The sequence below is a fragment of the Miniopterus natalensis genome, chromosome 2, assembly GCF_054644295.1.
Source record: "Miniopterus natalensis isolate mMinNat1 chromosome 2, mMinNat1.hap1, whole genome shotgun sequence".
Lineage (NCBI taxonomy): Eukaryota > Metazoa > Chordata > Mammalia > Chiroptera > Miniopteridae > Miniopterus > Miniopterus natalensis.
The window spans coordinates 30,163,079-30,187,555 of NC_142082.1; the positions used below are offsets into that span (position 1 = coordinate 30,163,079).

The 24,477-nt window shown below is 40.1% G+C and overlaps 1 pseudogene; it reads left to right on the plus strand.

Moving 5' to 3' along the window:
* Positions 1-23,644: 23,644 nt before the first annotated feature.
* On the plus strand, positions 23,645-24,152 carry LOC107530156 (large ribosomal subunit protein uL11 pseudogene; annotated as a pseudogene).
* Positions 24,153-24,477: the final 325 nt, after the last annotated feature.

Sequence of the window (24,477 nt, forward strand, 5' to 3'; positions counted from 1 at the left end):
TGCCTCATTGCTTAGTCTATCTGGACAGTGACAAAGATGCTAGAGAGAAAACATTCATGTTTATTTTAAATGGCACACATTAATTACTTTTTCTCTCCTAACCCAAATTGTTGTCCTGGACCTCCATTAAGAGATCTGGAGTTTTCCGAGGGACATAAGACAACTGTTGGAGCAGAAAAAGAAGTTTGCTCTCATCTGATAAAGGGTAAGCACAGAGATCCCTGAACTGAGCCTACCGAGTGCTTACGGAAAAACCAAGATCACGTGTTTAGCCTCTTAGCACATTTTAACAAGTTTTATAAAAAGTTTTCTTCCTCATAATGTGATAATCTTTTCTACTTTAAAAGCTGTACCTTCTTTTACAAGTTACAATGTTAAGGGAGACAATAATTGGGTGTTTATCTCCAGTTGTTTACATTACATTCAGGCTCAAAAATCCTGTCAAATCAGAGAGCTGGAGGCTAATTGAAACGGAAACAGGAAACAACAATACACTTCTAACCCACAAGTTTCACAGCCTCATTAAAACTTACAAGGGGGCGGCTGTGAAGGGAGCTAACAAGTGTCCTGCAACCCAGATGGCTGGAGATTGGGCTCTTCCCTTGATGTGATTTCCATTAAATGATGTTTATTTGCGCCTAGGGGTCAGGTTACTAATGGGGAGGCCTGTAGCTTGGTATTTAGTGTCATTTTGCATATTTGTCAATGAATTAGAAGAAACAAAACATTATTGAAGGTTCAGACTTGGGAATTTTGTGCTCTTTGAGGGTGTAAGTTCTGTGTTTGAAGGGGAAGCTGGAGGAAAGCTTTTTAAAAAATGTGTTATTCAAACCCCAGTCTAATCATGAGAAAAGCATAAGACAAATTTCAATAGAGGGGCAGCCTGCAAAACGCCTGACCAGTCCTCCCCGAAACTGCCGAGGACATAAAAACAAGGAGAGTCAGAGAAACTGTCACAGCCAGGAGGGGTCTAGGGAGATGTCATGAGGTGTCTGTATGGGATGCTTGAACAGAAAAGGGACATTGTGTGAAAACTAAGAAACTCTAAATACACTATGGGCTTTCAATGAAAATGACTTAAGGATATTGGTTCATTAACTGCAAAAAAGGTACCACACTGTGCAAGATGTTAGTAACAGGAGAAATGATAAAGGATGTATGGGAACTCTCTGCACTATCTTCTTAATTTCTCTGTACATGCAAACTAAAGTTTTAGTTCTAAAAACTAAAGGCTATTTAAAAATATATATATGCATATAGATATACATATACATATATAATTGAGACTAAAGTCTGTTGCTACATCTTAAGCAAGATAAACAACTTTGGTTGATAATCATTATTCAACATGCAACAACCTATGTTCACATTCTTTTTCTTTTTAAATTAATGGTCTTAAATAATTCATGGAGTTTTTTCTTAATCAAAGAGTAATGATTGTTCATTGTAAAGAATGAAGAAGATACAGGTAAAAAGAACATTAAAATCACATAAACACATGCAAGTGAGATAGATCGAATAGCGAAAGGATATTTCACAAGTTTGAACACCTGAATTTATCTTGAAAATATACAAAGATTACACAATTCATACACACATAACTCATAGCAGCTGCATAGCATTTCATTATATGATGGACCATTTTCATTTGGCCAGTGCGTTATTTGGGGACACATTCTTTACAATCTTTTAATGTTGTTTTTCACAATGCCACTAGCCAGGCATTCTTTCTATTAATTGTTTCATAGATCTGGAATTATTTCCTTAGCAGAAATATCTAGAAACAGATTTCTGAGTCAAAAGCTATGAATAATTTTAAGATGCTTATAAATTTTGCCAGATCACCCTCTGAAGTTTGTACACTCCAATAAACTAACTGTGAGTGTGTATGGAAGTTCCCTTCATTAATTAGATCAGACATTCAACAAAAACATTTAAAGAAAACCTTCTATGTCCCAGTTCTTGCCATAAAAGTCTCTATTATCGAAATACAGAGAGATTGCAAGAGAATTTTAAAAAGAAATTCTTACATTTTTCGTTTTTTAAAATTTTTCTTGAATGAAATTCATGCATTTTTAAAACTATAACATTCTGCACTAAAATTGTTTTGTTTTTTCCCCTTGTTCTATTATGAAATATAAATTAACATTGTTAAATATATTAAATAATGAAGAGAGAAATAGACATTTATTGGTGCCTATATATTTTTTCCACTTCCCATAATAACAAGGCTTCAAGTGAGATCAGTTCGGACGCCTGTTTATTTTGTTAAACTGGTAAATTTGAAATTGACCCATTGAATTTTGTGTATTTTATATAAAATAGTAATTACAATATAATTATTGTAGAAGAAATGTCTTTTAGCCAACACAATAAAGTATTTGGGCTGTGTTACTTGGTTTTCTGTAAATCGACTGCTCTGACTTTCCCTACCACCATGGTTCCAGCATTACAGGAAATGCAATCTCACCTAGTATTGTGTCATCCCTGTCCCCAGGGCCTGTGGAGATCTTTCCAGAAGCACCCATTCCGGTTCCCACATGGTCCTTGCAGGTTCAGAGGTTCTTCTGCTTTGTCACAGCCACCCTCCTTCAGGGTTCAGGTCCCTTTTGTGGGAGGGACCCAAGACCTTTTTCTCCTTCCAAATCTGAAATCCACTCTTTTCTACCTGGGCACTGGGCTCAGGGAGCCCATCAGATACAATCCCTGCATACAGTTTCTCTACTGCAAAAGAAAGACCCAGCTTCAAAGGGCAGCAGCCTCTACTTTGGAGTCATTCCTGCAGAAATTTCTCAGGCAAAATCTCCAAAGTGACAGCTACCTGCTGGAATCCTGCAGGAAAAAAAATAAAATAAATAAAATAAATAAAAAATAAATAAAAATGCAGACAAAGGAGAAGACACAAAATAATATTTCAACCACTTCTTCTTTTACTTTTTTTTCCCCCCCAGAAAAGGACTCTTGCCTAGTGTAGACAGTGTTATCAGCTCTCCTGAGGTGATTTCTCTAATAATCTCAATTTCCCAGGAATTAGCAGGTTAGGGGTAAGGGGGTCTAAGAACATTTTAAATACAAAAAAAAAAACAACACACCAAAAACCCCACCACATACTGTACTCAGAATCAAAAAGAATTCACAAGATTTTAGATCAGGATCTTCAAATTTCAATATGGATTGCTCAGGCGCTCAGGATTGCTGCAGACAACATTCTAAAATGGGAGGTTTGCTGTGTTTGCACCTTCCAGGAATGTCCTTATCCACGTGGACCACCTTCCTGTCTTAGCATCCTCAGGTTCCTCTACTTGACACCTGCCTCCACTGTTCCTCTCAATCCCAGGCTCTCTGGGTGCTCAAAGTGAGCTTAACAGGCAAGCATGTGCAGGTTTGCAGTGAAAGAAAAGTCCTTCTGGAGCTCCTTGGACTCCAAGCTCTAAGTGCACAACCAGAGACGTAACTTTCATAGAGGGAATGTGACACCGGTTCCCAGGAACGGATGCTGTTACAGCAAACCAACGAATTGTGTGGCTGTACACTCAGGAACACAGTGCTCAAAAGGCCTTTGCCTCACGGTGATCGAAAAGCGACCTTGTTTACTTAAAAGGGCAGCTGTGAAAGTGTGGAGAGTGGGGAAGAAGGGGTACTACACACTTTCAAGAATTTCTGAAGTCATTATTTAGGTAGGGGGCATCTGTTTACCATAATTTTCTACATAAAAGGTTGTTTTTTTCCACTTAAACTGAATTCCCTTCCCCTCCTTCCTGCTGCTGGAGTCAGAATTAATTAATCCATTTCTGGACCCAAGTGACATATTTATATGTTCATTACTGTACCTTAGTTTGGCTCTTTTATAGTTGTGTACATGCTTGTCTCCTCTGTTAGACTATGAACTGCCCCAAAGCAAGGGCCAGGCCTCATTCCTACATTCACTCGTTCATTCAAACAATGCCATTTTCTCTGCTTTAAGGGAGAACACAGTTAAGTAGCTTAGCCAGATATATGTGGCCATTATAAGCCAACATGGGGATGTGGAAACACATGTAGAAGATACTAGATTTAATGAATAAGTCAAGCAACTGGGATCTTTGTTCTTATAATCCCAACACTTAGCACAGCACTTGACACATATTAAGAACTATGGTTGCTGAGCAGAATTAAATAAACAGAGTGGTTGTGTCTAAAGTTGAATTTAGATTTGGACTCTTGTTCACTTCCTGCTAATCACATAATATGTGGCCTTGCCCTGCCTTGTCAGTTAACCAATATTGAAAATAAATGATCTATATAAAAATATGAGCATTGTTCTAAAAACAATGCTGCCCTAAAGATATGTGAGCAAGCAGTGCTTCTTCAATTTTAATACCAGAATACATTCTCAATAACCAAAAATAATCACGATAGTAGTCATTAAAGTAGGTGAAAGATGTAAAAAGATTAGTTATTTTATTAGATTATGGCTGGTAGCACTGAGCTCAAAAAGGTGATGAGAAGGGCTAATGATGGTCACAGGGAGGATGTCACAGTCTCTGTGTAATGAGCAAATAAATTAATGTGTCTCTGTTTTTTGGAGATTTTATTTGCATCCCCACCATCTGAGCAATTAGTATTTACATATTACAACAGTTCTGTTCTGCCTTGAAGTGTATTTAAGTCACCTTAATCTTATGTTCATCTCTCTTCTAAGACTGTGAAGATTTTGGTGGGGGAACTTAATCTTTTACATCTCATGTTAATATCCTCATTGACTGTTATTTAAATGGTGGAATAAATAATATCTTTGATCTGGACTGAGTGCTAGTTCTATTTGAATCCCTTAGTACTAACTTTTTTTTTAAACTTTGATCCCATTAGTCAAACTGAAGAAAATCTGCCTTATTAGTATGAACCATTTCCCTCTAAAGAATGAGGTTTCATTTTAGAAATTAACAGAATCGAGTTCACAAAGATCTGAGAAAGGGCCTAACATATAGATTTAGTAAACAGATACATATTCCTATTACCAATAGGTTTGTATCATTTTATAATCAAAGATCCAGATCCTTTATTAAATATTTTGTTCTGAGGTCATAAACAGAACAATTAACATGACTTATTCCAAAGAAAAGGTATGTGAGGTTGGATGAGCATTATTTCGTGATTTGTAACATCTTTATTCTGTACAATCACTGAAAACTCATCTGAAACAGGCTTCATCATTTGTAAAACCCTAATCCTGCAACATTTTGGGATAGTGACCCCTTCCTTTGGTCAGAAACAGAAATTATTTGAAATACTTCTAAAGGAATTTCAAAGATAAGTGCTTTGAAAAATTGCAAATGACTATTAACTGTTCATAAAAAGGAGCCTCTATGTCCTGATGAGAAGCCAATCATGTTTAGACAAATTTAGAAGATGACATTCTAGACCTAGCAACACCTAGAAGGTCTTTTCACACATCATTTGGTTTTTTCCTTTTGATGGGTGGATGAACAAACTTTAGGGAGTTAATGGGCAGATAAAAGTTGAAATGGGAAAGGACAGCAATGTTAAGACAAGTTAAAAGCTCTTTCCAACACCAGTTCCCAACAGGGCCTCCCCAGCCCTTTCCCCTGTGAACTTTTTGTGTTTCATTCATTTTGCTGGAATTGGAAATGGAGAGGCCAAGAAAAGGCCATATCCTGCTTCATTGACTAAAGCTATCCTGTAAGGGAGTTTAATGGGTTAGAAGTTAATACCAGTGACAGTTCTAAGAAAAGTTACCAAGTGTTTCCAGTGCCTGGAGAGGCCCCCTGCGGCTCTGACTTCGGCTTTCCTTCCACTCTCTTCTTCTCTTATCTGTGGAAGCTTCCATGACAAACAAGGGGCATCTCTTAGGAAACAAAACGAGCAGCTAATAGAAGAACCAGAGCCTCATTAACCAAGGATGCGACAAAGAACTAGCTCTAATTACAACAGACTTTAAAGTGATGGTCACGTGAACAGATAAGCTCTTGAAGAGAGAAATCAAATTTCCTTTAAATTTGCAAACTATTGTTTTATTTATCTTCTAAAAAGAGGGTTTTCTCCGTGGCAATGTGAGCCTTCTCCGTTACACTCACTTTCTCTGCACGTTTGTATTTTGACCATTTTCTTATATAATTTTCCCTTATGTTTTCCTCCAAAACATATAAAGGAAGTGGTCACAGAGAAATGAAATTCTTTCTGTCAACTGAGGACAAAAAAAGGCCTTTTCCTTGACTTTGTCCAAGCATATGCTTTGTGATATTGATTTTTACCTTTCAGTTGGAGTATTGTATACAAGAGAAAAGTGCCGAACTCATAAATGCACAGCTCTCAGAATGTTCACAGACCGAAACCTCCCATGTAACCAGCACACAGTCTAAGAACAGGACTTGGCCAACATATCAGTTCCTAGGGCTGCCAAAACAAAGTCTCACAGACTGGGCGGCTCAAAACAACAGGAATTTATTCTGGAAGCCAGGAGTCTGAAGTCAAGGTGTCAGTGGGCTGGCTCTTTCTAGAGACTCTGAGGGAGAACCTTTTCCATGCTTCTCTCCTAGACTCTGGTGACAGCCAGCAATCCTTGGTGTTGCTTGGCTTGAAGACGTATCATTCCAGTTTCTGCCTCCACCTTCTCATGGCCTTCTCCCCTGTGTGTTCTCCCTAATTCTTATAAAAATACCAGTTATGTGGGATTAAGGCTCCATTCTAATGTTAGACCTTAACCTGATGACATCTTCTAAGACCCTATTTTTAAACAGGTCACATTCACAAGTACTGGGAATTAGCATTTCAACATATCCCTGGGGGGTTCACAGTTCAACCCATAACAATCAGTGTTCCAAGTACCCTCTCATTTTCCCTTCCAGTCACATGCCCCCATCCCAAGGACAACTGCTATCCCAACTTCTGACAACATACACTTGTCTCTTGAGCTTTATTTAAAGCATACATATCAACTCTTTGGGCTATGATATGATTTTTCAAAGTGGCTTCCAAATGTTAATAGTCACTCAGATTGTCTGAACTGGTCCCAGTATTAACATTACTGACCAGCAATCAGTTACATAATCAGCATATAGTTTTAGAAATCAGTTAACCGATCATAAAATTATTATGCAATTAATATGGAAGAGAAGTGAGGGGGTTCAGAACATGCTACTCCCTAAATATAGCCCCTTGGCATACCGAATATTTTAAGCTGAAGGCTTTTGAGAAACTGAATTTTACCCCACCCTTCTCTGAAACAGGTCATAAGACCCCCAGGTGAGAGGTGCCCTCCCGGTACCTGGAGAAAAGGGTCACCCTTTCTCCATGATGTAGAGATGCTGAGAAGAATCTGAACAAGCAGAACTTGTTAAGGTTCCCCTAGTCTACCACACTTCCCTAATACTCCTCAACCTATTATACTTTCCACAGCTGTCCACTTTCCTAAAACCTAGCATAAAAGCACTCCTGTTTGACCATTTCTTTGGGTTTTTATTTCCTTATGAAGTCTCCTGTGACACATAAAATGTGTATTAAATAAACTTGTGTGTTTTTCTCCTATTAATCTGTCTTTGTCAGTCTAATTTTAGATCCAGCCAGGGACCTTAAGGAGACCTAGAATATTCTTTTTCTCCCCTTCAGAAGAAAGTAAAGCAAGTTTGATTATAAACAATGATTCTACAGCAGTGGGAATGTTTTAAAAGAATGCATCAGATACATTCAGGTGAGCAACCCAACATTTGTAGTATCAGGTGTGCAAGAAATACACCTGTTTCTATGTTTCAACATCTCACCTAATTTTTAATTTTGAGCCAGTACTCTATCAGGGCAGTAAAATCTTAACTTTAGTAGATCTATGTTTCTTAGGGGTCGGGTCTAAGTTCTAGGGAGCTATGTGGTGGGAAACCAAGGGAAGGGTTAGTGGATCTCTCAGGTCATCTGTCTCTACAGGTATCTGCTGAAACGTGCATGGGCCTGTCTGATTGTGGGTTATTAATCCACCTCTGGCTATGGTACAGCTCAACTCTTGCAGTTGACTCCTGTACTTTGGGTTCCTGGGAATCTTTCTGCAACTTCCAGCTCATGTGAGAACACTGGACTCTCTGAGACCTTTCCTTTGTTCTCATCTGTCTTGGGCTCTGCCACCTCCCAGAGCTCCAGGGCAAGGAGCTTATAGAGCATCTGGCTCTCGCCTCATCCCCTTCTCCTCAGCCATTCTACACAGCTCAGGGGGACAGGGAGAGACGGGAGCGCTACCTTCTTCTTTATCTTGACCATTCTCCCAACCATTTTGTCTAAGCCTTAACTCATTTAAGATCCCTTGAAGTTTTGATGTTTTTCCCCAAATATATCCTCATTTTAAGCTAATAACTATAACATGGGCAACTTGGTTGTGTAATTTTGGATGAGTTATTTATTCTACTTAAAGACTGTCCATGTCTGCAACAAAGGGATAAAAACAGGTTAACTTCAGAGATATTTTTTAAGGAGGGGAGTTAAATTAACTGAGATTTTCTTTTTTTTCTTTTTAAATTTATCTTTATTGTTGAAAGTATTACAGGTGTCCCATTTTTCCCCCCTGATTGACCCCCTCCACCTCACTCCCACTCCCTCTCCAGGCCTTCACCCCATCATTGTCTGTGTTCATGGGTTATGCATATATGCATATAACTTCTTTGGTTAATCTCTTCCCACCCTCCACCCCTCTTCCCTCTTCCTTCTGAAATATGATCGTCTGTTGCACGTGTCAATGTCTCTGGATCTATTTAGTTCATCAGATTCTTTTGTTCATTAGCTTCTTCTTAAAAAAGACCCTTCAACATTTCCTGTAGTGCTGGTTTAGTGGTGATGAACTCCTTTAGCTTTTCCTTGTCTGAGAAGCTCTTTATCTGACTTTCAATTCTAAATGATAGCTTTGCTGGGTAGAGTAATCTTGTTGTAGTTCCATGTTTTTCATCACTTTGAATATTTCTTGCCACTCCCTTCTGGCCTGCAAAGTTTCTGTTGAGAAATCAGCTGACAGTCGTATGGGTGCTCCCTTGTAGGTAACTAACTGCTTTTCTCTTGCTGCTTTTAAGGTTCTCTCTTTGTCTTTAACCTTTGGCATTTTAATTATGATGTGTCTTGCTGTGGGCCTCTTTGGGTTCCTCTTGTTTGGGACCCTTTGTGCTTCCCGGACTTGTAAGTCTATTTTTCCCCCAGGTAGGGGAAGTTTTCTGTCATTATTTTTTCAAATAGGTTTTCAATTTGTTGCTCTCTTTCCTCTCTTTCTGGAACCCCAGTAGTACAAATGTCGGGCCTCTTGAAGTTGTCCCAAAGGCTCCTTATGTTATCTTCATATTTCTGGATTCTTTTTTCTTTTTGCTCTTCTGGTTGGGTGTTTTTTGTTTCTTCATGTTCCAAATTGCTGATTTGATTCTCAGCATCCTCTACTCTACTGTTGATTCCATGTAAATTATTCTTCATTTCAGTTCCTGTAGCCTTCATTTCAAATTGCTCCTTTATTATGTCACTGATTCTCTCAATTATTTTCATCATACTCTTACTAATATCCTTATAATCATTATTCTGAGCTCTGTATCTGTTAGCTTGCTTGGATCTATTTCATTTAGTTCCTTTTCTAGAGATTTCTTCTGTTCTTTCCTTTATGACATGTTTCTTTGCCTCTGCATTTTGGCTGCTTCCTGGTGTTTGTTTCTATGTATTAGGTAGAGCTGCTATGTCTCCTGGAATTTGTAGAGTGGCTTTGTGTAGTAGGTGTCCTGTAGGGTCCAGTGGCTCAGCCTCCCCAGTCACCTGAGCTGGGCCTTCTAGGTGCTCTCCTGTGTGGGCTGCGTACACTGTCCTGTTGTAGTTGAGCCTTGGTTGCTGTTGGGGTCACTGGGAGGATCTGACCCCCAGACCAATCTGCTGTGAGGACCAGCTGCAAGTACAGCCAGAGAGCTGCTGTGCTGGAGACACCCCTATGGAGCAGGATTTACTTCAGTGGGGCTTTGGTGTTCACCAAGTGCGCCCCTTGAGTGTGTCACTCGTGGATGTGGTAGGGTTGTAATCCAGCGTGGTCCAATCTGACCACCAGGTGCACTGTCTCTGGGGCCTCCGGGGAGGTGCACAGTCAGCCTGTGCCAGTGCCTTGCCCAGGGCCTCCCAGCATGAGCTACGCAGCAAACCGTAGTTGGCTGCTACTTGTGCTGGGCTTGGAGGTGTCCAGGAGAGGCCAAGCTATGAGCCAATGCAGGCTGCCGCTAGTGCCAGGCCTGGGGCCCGACGCTGCTTGTTTGACAGATTTTAAGAAAATCCTAAGCATAAGGCTTGAGAGGCCACTTGCACAGAAAAGCCCCTGGCAATGGCCTGGATGAGCTGCAGGTGGGGAGGGGCGGGGCCTCCGGGAATCACGGGGCGGGGCCAAAGGTGAGAGTCAGGTGCTGGCGATTCAAACATGGTGCCTGCCTGCCGGCTGTGTGTGGGGAGGACTCCTCCAAGGAGCCATGGCCTCCGCCAGCCCTTCTGCCTGGGAGGAAGCCGCCCTCCACCTCTCGCCCGGATCTCAGGCAGGTTAGTTCCTCCCCGAGTGTCCCGGGTCCTTTCAAGCCGCTGCCCGGCGCTGGGCTCAGAGGGAGCGTCCGAGTGAGTCCATGCCGGGCCCTTTAGGAGGAGCTGCTGGGGCTCCCGCAGCCTCCGCGACCCTCAGGGACAGTCCCCGCTGGTTTCACAGCCCGGGGTTGTGGGGACGTGTCTTTCCTGCCCTGGATCCCTGGGCTGGGGGCCTGCTGTGGGGCTGGGACCTCTCACTCCTCCGGGAAACCCCCACCGCCAAGATGTCCTCCCGGGTTTCAACTGGGGCACTGGGTGTGGGCCCGCGGCCACGTCTCCATGATTCAGCCCCATCCCCCCGCGTCTCCGCCCCTCCTACCGTCTTGGTGCTCCTTCAGCTCCCTGGTTGTGGGGCTTCTGTGCAGCCAGATCTCAGGAGGCTCTGAGTGACGGTGGTTCTGTATTTTAGTTGTAATTTTGATGTGGTTGCAGGAGGCGGTGGGTGCAGCTGTGACCTACGCGCCATCTTGTCTCCTCAACTGAGGTTTTCTTTGTAAACACTTGTAACTGTGCCTGGCACATAGACTCTATAATGTCAGTTATTAATTAATTAATTACACCTTAAATGGGAAGGGAGAGACAAAATAATAGAAGAAAAACTCAGTTTGCAAATTAAGAACAAATAATTATTTTCTAAACTTATAAAAGTCATTCTAAATTCAATAACAAGATAGCAGAAATGAAGAACTGTAGTGAGATGACAAGAATGGAAATGTGAGTGTGCTCTATTTACTTCAGTATGGTAACTACTAGTATTGTGAGTGTTGGGGGAATACCCCTGCATGTGTCCCTGACAGAGGACTCCCCTCCAGGAGGCATAAAACCTCACAAGCAAAACATCCAAAAAACAATTCTTTTCAGTAAGGTTAAGCCATCCCCAAAACATCAAGTTAAGGTACCCATTTTATCTAAAACATGGAAAGAGAAACAGTGGCATCATGGCAACAGCTATCATTAACTTTTCAAATGACCACAGAATTAGCCAATGAAGTGGAAGCTGCAGGCTGTCAAAACAACAATTAGTCCTCACTGGCTGAGTAAACACAGACGGGGAAGTAGTCACTTCTAAATGGTTTTTCATTTTATCACTTTCAGTGGTGTCAAATACACTACAATTAAGACTTAAGTACCATGTTAAGTGACACTGGTCTCACTGAATCTAAAGATCACTTTCACAGTAAACACTTTGTTTAGAGGACCATACACCCAATGGGAGAAAATAAATATTAAATGGAAATGATACTGATACCTAAAGTATCATGTATTGGACGTGTTGACAGTCATCTCAGCTGGAATGCATGGAAGCCCAACTGGATGTCTACTCTACTCTGCAAGTTATACTCATCAACAAGTTGGGAAGCATTTTTGAAAGAGAGAATTAGTGACCAGCTGTTCTTCCTCTGTGTTAAGATGAGAGGGGAAATGTAGCTGAAATGCAGCAGAAGGGATGTAAGTTATATGGGAGAAACAATGAACTCATCACGGACAACAGAAATTATTAAACACAGGAACTAGCAAAGGTGACTGTAGAATCTTCTTTAAAGATATTAAAAAATCAGTGACAATCTGTGGAGATTCATGTTCAGTGATGCTTCAAATTAATATATATGGATGAAAGTGAACAGATTAGGGTGAACTAGGTGCTTTGTGAGATTCCTTTTATCCCATAGTACTGCAAAGATTTTAAGGATGCAAATACTGAGAAAGGGATATGGCACTTAGACTTACTTAAACTTTCTATAAATCTCAGGGACTGGAATCCAAATTCAATTATTGCAGCCACTTTTTACAGCTACTTTCTGCATAGGAAGTCAGTACTATCAAATAATTTGGTGGCTATTATAGACTAACAATAGATAAAGTATTTAAAATTCCAATATGACCATAATTTATTAGATATCCTGTGCTATAAATCATGAATTATCCAGAAAGTTCTTTCCCAATGAGTGACTTAAATAAGAAAGCTCCAGTTCATTGTTTCTTTTGTTAAGATTAAATGTTAATTAAAATAGAATACAATGCAGTGATTATTAATATTGTGTAGAATAATATTTAGTGGGTTTAAGAAAAGTTTGTGATATATTGGTCTTAAAGAAAGTAGACTACATAACTATATAAATTATCATTTTTAATTAAAAACATGTATAAGCTCATGAAAAATAAAAGAATAAAGTAGATATATTAGTAGTATCGCTCATGTATAAAATAAAGGTAGCTTTTCTCTTTCCTTCTTGTGTTTTGTAACCTGTCCAAGATGAATATATATTATTTTTATAATGAGAAGCAAAAGCCATTATAAAAATAAAGAACATTGTATCTTACTGGTGAAGGACAGGTGGACGAAAACGCTCTGGTGGAGCAGAAAACGCTATCACGATGAGGGTAATTTGCACCCTTTCATCTCCTAAACCTCCCTGCCAGCCTGGGTGGAGGCAAGTATGTTCTGTGGACTGAGAGGAGAGGTGATAACATCTATTTAAAAATAGCTGGCTTCACCGAATGTTGCAGAAATAGCCTGGCATTTCAGGGTCTAATGAATCATTTGGGTGGGAACTTATTCTGTTGAAATAGAACTACCATCATAAAAATTGTGCCTCTGCAACCAAACTCAAATATATTCAACATGCTTAACTTTACTGATGTGTACTCCAATCATGTGGCATTTGTAAACATTTGAAACAAGTTAAATTATTGCCTTAGCAAAATCTTTCTCCACATTACAGATGACAGGGCTAATGTTTAAATTTCACAAAATACACTTCAAACATCACTTTTTTAATTTATTAAAGCAAGTTCCTTATGGAATACTTACTTCTTGATCTAACTTGAATTATATGTATTTTGCAGTAATAAATTGTGGTTTTCCATTCAAATATAGCATAGTTTTTTAACAGTTGTTAATTTCCATAAAACTTTCACATAAGAATCATAGTATGACCATCTAAAGGGTTGAAAGAGGTGTTAGTTGCTATCTAAACCTCTTTAAAGATCAAGAGCAAAGGGAATCAAACCTTTGCATATGTACTTTGTAAAACGGAAACTAACTGTTATTTATTTTTAAAAAAAGTATTGAAATGAAGATTGGGTGTGACTAAGGTCTAGGGCCTGGATTTAGAAAAGGGACCAGTGCTTTATGACTAGAGCATTAGCCTTTGGTGGAAAACACAAAGGTAGCAGGATGTCTAAGGGAAACCCCAGATTTCTTTAAGGGAATGTAGGGATGTCTGCTTTATTTCCCAACATGTAGTTTCAGGAGGCTACAGCTTCTTGGAGAAGCCTCATGACCAAGCAGAGCTTCTGAGCCCTAAAGTAGCAGCTCTCTCCAAGAGTGGTCACCCTACAAACATCATCACCTTCACCTGCAGATTTGGGACCCTACCTCAGATCTACTGAGTTAGAAACCTGGGGGCAAGGATCAGCAATCTGCTTAGTAAGCCCTCCTGGTGGCTCTGATGCACACTGTAGCTGAAGACCCACTGCTGTGGAGTAACCATGTCAAGCAAGATGGAAGTCTTTAGTAATTCGCACTTCCCCAAATATTCCTTATTCTCCTTCTGGGCCTGGAGTGCTATTACATTTGCCTTATCCTAGAGGTTAGGTATGGCCATTTGATTTGTTTTGGCCAGTAAAATGTGAAAGGAAATTCCACGTTTCATATTCAAGATGACATTTGTTAGGTCCAGGAGGGATGTGGAGCAAAGGTCCCGCAGACTCTTGAAGAATATGTTACAAGAGCAAGAAACAAACCAGTACTTCTTTGGGAATTGTTTGTTACCACAACATAGCCTAGCTTATCCTGACTGATACAAGAGGTCCAAGGATCATGCACACTGTTCAGACCATTCACAAACATGGTTGATGATGCTACATACATCTCAGGCAGTTTCATCACCAACATAGCATTAGGGCATCCTAAGAAAGAAAGGACATGGACAGAGCAGAGAAGAAAGGTAAATTGGAAGAGGCAAATTATGAATTCAAAGTAGATTTTTAAAAAATGTGCTCAGACCACAGGTTGCAACAGAGACAATAGGTAACTGCAGCTAATGTGAATGCAAAACTCAAAGACCAAGCACAGCAGAACCCCTCAGCAAAGGGAGCTGGTGGGAGGCCTTTCCACGGGTGCCATAAATATGTGAGCCCAGATGACATCTCAAAAGAAAGAATGCAGAAAAGGGAATGGCGGCAACAGGAAAGACTGGACATTTATGTCAAAGTCATAATTGATGGCTTCTGGCTGGGTGTAGCTCAGTGGTTGAGCACCGACCTAGGACCCAGGAGATCACTGTTTGATTCCCTGTCAGGGCACATGCCCCAGTTGCGGCTTGATCCCCAGTCCGGGGCAGGGAGGAGGCAGCTGATCAATGATGGCTCTCTCATCACTGATGTTTCAACTCTTTCTTTCCCTCTCCCTTCCTCTCTCTGAAATCAATAAAGATATTTTTAAAAAATAAACAAAACCTTCCCATAATTGATGGCTTTAAACTATAGTTGACTATATTTCCTTGAATTTGACTTACCTCCTATACATGCAAATTAAAGCTCATGATCATGTTAAAGAGAAATGTAAAAATCTGCATTTGTCGGTATCTGATTTGTGCTATGATTTTAGAAATCTTCTGGTTAAGGAAACAAAAATACATATATCATAGAATAAGAGATGACAAGGAGAAAGTAATAGCACAATGAGGTAGAGAAAGCTGGGGAGATGGAGCTACCTTATAAAGGGTGGTTCTGGAAAGCTGCTTTGGGAATTGACGGAAGTCTTTTGAGCTTCTAGGGAAGCTAAAATCCTGGCAAAGGAAAGAGCATGTACAAAGGCCTAGAGGCAGGTGTTAGTGTTCAAGTGACAACAAGACTATTTCTACATCTACACTTCTTTCTAGAAAGGTTTCTCAACCAGAATTGCCAAGAGAGTTAAGCCCTATAAGAAATGATCTGAGTGAGAACTTTCTCAGTTCTCTCAAGTTTGGTACCATTCCAGTTTCACAGGAGGAAAGTCATGCACATGTATGTTTAAGGCACTATGGCTAATTCTCTCACAGAACCCCAGTCGAGAAGGACTAGCTGGAGAGGGGGATGCTGGAGAGAGACCAGATGAAGTCAGGGAGGTAGGCAGCAGCCAAGAGAGGATTTGGGGTTTTATTCCATGTGCAATGGCAAGCATTGGGGGCTTTCAAGCAGTAGAATGCTATATCTGACTTGTAAAACATCACTGGCTGCTATTTCAAAAATGGACTACAGAAGGAAAAGAGAAAAGGCACTCAGGAGCCTTCTGTGTTATTCTAGATGAAAGATGACAAGACAAGAATGGCTGGGGTGGGAGACGATGAGAAAAGTCAGATTTAGAATATAATTTTAATGCAGAGCCAGACTTGCTTATGGGCTCTATAGGGGGCCAGGTAATAGAGAATGAGATTAGAGAAAGTCATGAATCAAATATTTCTGAGCAATTCATGGTTGTGATGTCATTAAAGGATATGGGGAAGATGAGAGGAAGGGTGGAATTGAGGATGGGAGAACCCTGTGGAGATGCCAAGTAGACAGTTGAACAAATGAATTTGGAGCTCAAAAGAAAGGCAAAGCCTCGATATGTAAATAAGAGAGTCCTTAATATATAAAAGTATTTAAACCACATTATGGAATGAGATCACCTAATTCTATTAATTTGTCTTTTAAAGTCTCTCAAATTTATCTCTTGCTCTTATTTCTACTGCCATTAATCTTTGTTTCTCATAAGCCCACTGCAGTACTTCTGTACCTGGTGGGTGGTCTCTCTCTCTCCTCAGCAGTGTTTCTTGTTCATAACTGTATAATTTATCATCCTGTTACAAAAATTAGATCATCCTTTTATTCAATAAAAGCTGAGTACTCATTATGTGCAAATCTCCCAGTTAGGTGCTTTGGTGACTCAAAGATGGATAAGAAATAGATTCTGATATTAGGAGCTTGGAGTCTACAGAAATGACAGTTTTGTAAAGCAACTGTATTTCAGGGTATCAAGTGATAAGATCCTTAAGAAGGAAAAGGAAATATTGTGAGAAATTTAGAAGATGAAGAGGTGACTTTTAACTCTGTGATCTGAAGTCTTTGTTAGGAAGATGGTATTTGAGTTGGAAGGAGATACCAAACTGATCTCTTGACCTTGTTGACGAAATTCATGGTTCTCCGTGGTTGTCTGTCTTTCAGGATCTGTTTAATGGGTTCTTATTCCACCCTCTGACTTTTAAACACTGGCGTTTTCAAGAGTTCAGTGTTGGGCTACCTTTTCTCTGTGCAACACTCATCTCCTAGGCAAGCTCATCTTTTCTGATGGTAAATTTATCATGTCCTTCCAATTTACTGCCAATACAACATGTTTTAAAATGCAAATCTGATTCCGACAGTGTCTGCTGGAGAAACATGTCAACTCTTGCTGCTAGGAGTAATATCCAAAATCTGATCTCCACCAGCCCACCTCCTGCAGGTCTCCTCTTCCCTCTCTGAACTCCAACCACTCCAAGCTCCTCCAGTAAGACACACTTCATTCTGCCTCAGTGCCATTGTCCTTGACATTCCCCGTGTTTGCAAAGTTCCTTCATTTCCACCTTCCTATATCACTCAGCTCACTTCCATGGCTTCTTAAATGGCAGCCTCAGGAAGCTTCCCCTGATTTCACAGGACTTGCTGTTATACATTCTCACAGTAGCTTGTATTTTTCCTTTACTGTACTATAGGATTTATAACTAATTTATTTACTTGTGCAACATTTGCTGTCTTCTCTGTCTCAATAGTCTATAAGCACCAACAGGCGTGAAACCATGTTGCTCATACTCGGCACTGCATCCACAGCACAAGACCTGAGTCATAACAAGTGCATTTTCATATTTGTCACTCAGTGCTAGCATGCTGTCCCACTGGTTGCTGATTTGACTTTATGCTCTCTCATTTCTTGTACACCCCCCATTATCTACCACTTCAATGCCATTTCTTCTATAATGTTATACTTCACATTTCGATCTGTTAAGACTCCAGCCATTTTGAAGGGCCAGTCTGTCTTCTCCTGTGACCATGAAGTCTCCCCTGATCACTTCTGTCTGAGGTGGTTTGCCTCTACTCGAAACACGTGGTGCATTCCCTGAGTTGTTCCCACTGACATGGATCACTACTGCCAAGTTTTATGATGACTTGTATGCATGTATTATTACCTCTGACTTTTATATACTTATATTATCAGGCAGTAAAGCGTATGTAATCTGTAACTTTGTGTGCACTGACAGCACCTACCATAACATTGTAGAATTTGGGAAGTATTCAGATCACACTTGCAAAATGAATGGTTATCTCCACTCTCCCCAAAATGTTGGCACTTAAAGGGTTAATATTGATATTTGGAAAATTCTTAACTGTAGGACACCTCATTCCTGCATGAGGTTAGATAAAGAGAGAACTACCATTCTTGGTTGTGGACTATGATTTCCAAAGAGCTAAAAGAGAATGGTCTTATTTTCTGATCTTGAATAGCATAGATGTTCCTAATCCACTTGTTGTCAGGATAATGGGATCTTGTTAGAGCAATGACAGCTTATATGACTTTCCATGGCCAGATGGTCAGGGGACTTAAACCATAACATAGAGGGACCAGTTGGAGTTATGCAACTGGTTAGCTCATTAGAAGATATAAAATGAAAGAGAAACGGGCATCCTGGCTTCTTCAAATATTGAAAAGGTTCTGATAGAAGAGAAATTAGGCTTATTTAAATGGCCCCAAGAAACTTTTCTAGAAATAATGAATAGATATTTCAGGAGGAAGGATATTGACTTACAATAAAGGCGAGCATTACAGTATCTGGAACTTTGAGATGATAGCATGAATTACCTGCAAAGGTTTTGAGACTCCTTTCACTCGAGGCATTCAAGAAGTTGTATAAATATTCACCAGAAAGGTTAGGAGAGATTTCAAACACTGCAAGTTTGGATGGAGCACCTTTTACACCTGAGATGCTTTAATTCTATCATAATAACAGCTACAATGTACAGAGCATTAATCGCAGGCCACATCCTGTCCTGAGCACGTTATATGTATTATTTCATTTCATTGTCACAACAACTATTATTACACCCGTGATTAAAGAGAAGAAAACTGAGGCACAGAGATATTAAATAATTTGCCTTAGTTCCCACAATTAGTAAGAGTTTGATAGAGGAAACCTTCTTTCAGAGCCCAGGTTTTTATTGTGTCTCTCATTATCACACGACAGATGTGAGTCCAAAATGGGCAAGGGCTTGCCTGGAAAAGTGAAAAGTAAGACAGAGAAGTGGGATGAACTCCGGAAGGGTGTGCGAAGAACAGGTCACCTTACGAAACGACGGCCCAGACATTCTCAAACAATGAATCCAAGGAATGACTCGAGGCACTTACACTCTGGGTGATGAGCACAGAGGCCACTGAAACACACAGTTTCACACTGCAATCTTGGGAATATGAAAACAGTGCATTTTGATTGTCTGTATAAATTAATTTTTCTGGGTCATTAAGACTAAACTCTGAAACCTAGTGTCCCAGGAATCAAGGCAGTACATGGGATAAAAAAGAAAGGGGACATGATGTGTGGGGACAGGAAGGAGAAAGAGTGGGGGAAATAGAAAAAGAAAGCAAGAAGCCCTATGCAGAGGCCTCACGCAGGTTTAACCTGGAGGGAGGGAGATAGAAACACCCCAGGTATGTTGAGAAGGGTGCTGAATGCACAAAGTCTCTTGCCCTGCTTCCCATTTTGGGAAGTCTCTGAGAGGAGACTGTTGTACCTGATGTCACTGCACCCACAAGGAGCAAGTCTCTGCACCAACATGAGAGCAAGAAGGTAGCATCCCACTAGGGCCTAGGTGTTACCGAGCATTTTCAATGGGAAACATCGAAAATAACTGAGTCAAGAGCCAGAGGGGCTGTAAGAAAGTTTCCATCATCAGGGGTGAAACCGCCCCCAGAAATCAAAAGGTGGAGTGTACAAGCGGGAGGCCAGCTGGAGGGCTTAGCAGAGATCCACAAACAATAAACACCAGTAAGAGAAAGAGACTAACTGGGGAGACGAGTATTGAACACGCTGATGATGGTCAATGCCGAGAGGAAGAGACTGACCAGCATGGGGCAGCAGGGTTATCAATGACCAGGCAGGGCAGGGGACAGTCCAGGTGTGGCATAGAAAATATTCCATGTGGTAAGGATGCAGAGGAGAACATAAGAACTTGTGCCAGGACCTGAGGCTCATTTTGTTACCTTAAGGACACAGTTTGTCTCTATCCAAACACTGTTTGGGAGAAGGACCTTGTACAAACACTAAAATAATAATAATAATTAAAAAAAAAACACTAAAAAGTAAAATCTGTGCATTTAAACAAAAGAGTCTGAGTTAACCAAGATGAAGCTAATTCAAAATCCAGAAACTGTTCACTTTAATTCATGATTTAAATGCTTTCCCCTCACTGTCCAGTAGGAATTCACAAGCAAGTTGGGATCATCAGCAGATAAATAATGAACTATTGCAGTTTTTCTTTTCCACATTCCAATTTGCTAAGAGTTAAATTTCCCCTCTAAATGCTCAATTAAAAAATAAAATTAAATATATTGAGCTATTTTTGCAAGAGATTTTAATTTATAAAATCATTTAATTTACTTGGGAGACATTTCTCACTGTTCTACTAAAGCAAACCTAACTGGGAGGAAAATACCAAATCGGCATCAGGCCCACTAATGGCTGCACGACATGCAGCCTCCTGACCTGACAGCCTCATGCCGGGAGCCGCATCAAAGGTGACTTTCAGTTCAGGGTTCTTCTGACTCCCAACATTTGCCAAATGCATTCTCCCCTGGAGCCTGAAGAGTGGCCTGGCAATTTCATTTAGGACTTATCACTAAATGTCTTTGTGCTCACATGCAGTTTTGAAAGTGTGCAATTTAATAAAGACAACATTATTTTAATTTCGTAATCCACTGGTGCTTATATTCTGCTACCTCATTTAAAATTATTGTACTTGCTAAAAAATTATATATATAACAATGTAACAGGATGTGAAATAGGAACCATCTATATGTGCCTTTTGAGCGTATAGAAAGGTGTTTTGTTTCTATGTTATAATGAGAAATAATATAATTCATACAGTTTACAAAAATTGGAGAAAACTAATATATTGTAAGGGAAAGTGATGAGTGAGATATGAATAGTAAGCTAGGTTTGGAAACATTTCACTTTAATTTGAGTCAAAGTGTAATACGGTGGCAAAAAAATTCTAATGCAGGAAACATCTTGTCACATGGTACCTTAGTAACTACTTGCAGATCTAGTGTCTTATACTTTGGGAAACACTGGTATATAAAATTGAACAAATAAAGGACTGTTGCAGCAAGCAATTTTAAGACTATCTATGTGGTAAACTCAACTGACTATATTTGGAAAAATAGAAAATAAGGTTCTAGTCTTGGGGCATGCATTAGTAATAAGAACTGAGGAAAACAAGTATCTCAAATCCTGTGTGACTCCCTCAATGAGACTAATTTTCACAATGAAAAAGGCAGGACAAATATTCATGAGAGGAAACCAAACCCTCAGGTAGATGAGGACATTGTAAGGCAGTATCCAGGTACTCCAAATAAATATACACTATTATATATATATATAATTTCATATAAATTATACATAAGCATAATATAAATATATAATTAAATATTAAACTTTATATAATATATAAAATTATGTATATAATTATAATAAATATATAATTACGGTATACACTATGAATAATCTATATATAACTTATATATATAATTCTAAGTAAAAATAAAATTTCTGCATTACTGTTATAATCTTTGAGGAGCTATGGATACTGGAGAAAGCAGGGAGAGAAGGGAAACCCATCAACTATAGATAAGTGAGCTAAATATCAAATCTCAAAGTGGATTATTAAAATAATTATACATAAGCATTTAGAAAAATAATTCATCATTTAGATAATTTTCTTTATACTCTTACTAGGACACATCGATGGAATGTGATAGACACTAAGTACCTTCCAATATGGTGTATTGTAAGCAACAAAGGGTAATTGCAGCCAATAAAATGACAATTCTTCAATGATGCAGCCTAACCAATTGCTCTTGTCCTAAGTGATGTTTCTTGTGGAAAGCTGAAGAGCTATTTTTTTGCCCTATCTGATGAGCATTTTTAAAAAATGTATCTTTTATTGATTTCAGAGAGAGGAAGGGAGAGGGAGAGAGAGAGATAGAAACATCAATGATGAGAGAGTCATTGATCTGCTGCCTCCTGCACGCCCCTGACTGGGGATGGAGCCCACAACCCGGGCATGTGCCCTGACCAGGAATTGAACCCCGATCTCCTGGATCCTAGGTCAATGCTCAAACACTGAGTCACACCAGCTGGGATGATGAGCACTTTTGTGTCTTGCAGACCACTTCTTTTTAAGGAAAAGAAGTTAGGATCTCCTTAAAATTATATTGAGCAATGAAATTTTTATGCAAAAAAAAAAAGATTCCCTTTTATCATATCACTTGTGAAGTCCCATATATGGATGAAACAGTTTTCCCATTGTATCCTACTTTTTGTGTTAGTATTTGGATGTTCTTGCATGATAACATTTATAGCAATCCCTGTTTTGAGCATATTTGCTCTTTCTGCTGAAAATGTTTGCTGATTTAACACTGGTTACTCTAAATAACGTTCCCCCAAATCATAGTTACTTGCATGCCAATGCCTTCCATGTAGACATAAATGCAAACTCCTCATTAGGACAAAAGTCACTCGCATGCCTTATCTCCTGACTCCGCTCTTCTACTGACCAGTACACCCCATGAAGGTTTAGCCACATACAACGACCTGTGTGCCCTTGTGACTGTTATTTGTTTTCTGGTTCCTTTCCTACTCTTTGCCTGGTGAGCTCTGGATGATGAAATATTTAAAAAGCAAATTTAGATGATGTTTATTTAGATACCATTCTATTGTAAGTTATAGAAATTCAATCTAAAAGGGAAAAAACTTAAGAAACTTATTAGCTTATGTAAATTGGAAGGTCCAGAGTAATCCATGGGGGTAGAAACATATTACTGGGATTGCCTTTCTCTCCCCGTCAGCCAGCTTGCTTGCTCTCCTGCTGTCAGAGTCGAGCATTACCTTCACTATCCACAGTGCCAGAGAACGAAGTGGTTCTCTTCATAGCTCCAGCAAAAATCCTGTGGAAGGGCATTGACTGGCCTGATTTCAGCCAGAGTCTGTCTTATCACTGAGGATGGAGCCACTGGACACTTTGGTTGGCCAGCCAGAGAGCGGAGACCACCTCTGCGGTAGAAGACGAAGAAAATGAGAGAGAAGTCGAATCATGGCCAAACCACATGGAATGATTGTGCACAAGAAAGGAGGGTGTGGTTGACTAGACAAGGGAGGGGAGCAAGTAAAATGACACATTAATGGAATCTAAGGAACCAAATAAACTGACGAACGAAACAGATCCAGAGACAAGGAAGCATGCAACAGACTGACAAATCTCAGAGGGAAGGGAGGGGCGGAACAGATTAACCAAAGAGTTTATATGCATATATGCATAGCCCAGGGACACAGACAATAGTGAGGTGGAGGCCTGGGGAGGGGCCGGGAGTGGGCGGAGGGGGGCACTGGGGAAAAGGGGACATCTGTAATACTTTCAACAATGAAGATACATTTTTTAAAAAGGACAGATTGAAAACCATGAATGCAACAGTGCACGTCATTGTCTAGGCCCCAATGTGAAATTCTATACTTGGATCCAAAATGAAAAAGTGTAAAAACATAAAAAGGAAAGAAACATGACATTATGGCTAAACACGTGCAAAAGAAGAGGACATTTGTAGTGGCTGTGAACTGCATCAGTGGACTCTGCTGTGTGTTGTGGCACAAAAAACAACACCACCAACAAAAAAATAGACAAAACCCTAAAATACAAGTGGCAATGCCTACATTAAAGAAGAAAAGAAGGTTCTTTCGGGCTTTCAGCTCGGCGGCGGCTCAGGTGCAACTTTCTTTGGTCGTCCTGAATCCGGGTTCATTCGACACCAGCCACCTCCACCATGCTGCCGAGGTTTGGCCCCAACGAGATCAAAGTCGTACACCTAAGGTGCACCGGCGGGGAAGTGGGTGCCACGTCTGCCCTGGCCCCCAAGATCGGCCCTCTGGGCCTGTCTCCAAAAAAGGTTGGTAATGACATCACCAAAGCAACCAGTCATTGGAAGGGTCTGGGGATTACAGTGAAACTGACCATTCAGAACACACAGGCCCAGATTGAGGTAGTGCCTCCTGCTCTGGCCTGATCATCAAAGCCCTCAGAACTGCCAGGAGACAGAAGGCAAAAAAACACTGGAAATATCACATTTGATGAGATTGTCAACATTGCCCGACAGATGTGGCACCTATCTTTAGCTAGAGAACTCTCTGGAACCATTAAAGGGATCCTAGGGACTGCCCAGTCTGTGGGCTGCAATGTTGATGGTTGCCACCCTCATGACATCATAGACGACATCAACAGTGGTGCAGTGGAATGCCCAGCTAGTTAAGAACTACAAAGGAGAATGTTTCTATTAAAGATCATCTGACAACCAAAAGAAGAAAAGAAGATCTAGATACAGAACAACACAAACAAATGTGTTGGAATCAAGTTGGCCAAGGAACTTGAACGCTAGGCATTAGACTGGATCACTTCATCGGTTTTCAAGTGATGGGACAATTAATGGATTCAAGGTGAAAAAATATGAATCAGGAGCTGAAGTCCACAATGATTTGAGGGTATGTTCAAGAATTTGGTCATTAGAAATAAAAATAAAAGGTGCACAAAGGTATAACCTAAGGGCAGGAGTCTCAAAGGAGAAATATGTTTTGAAAGTGAAGTAATGGTCAACCAGTAGCA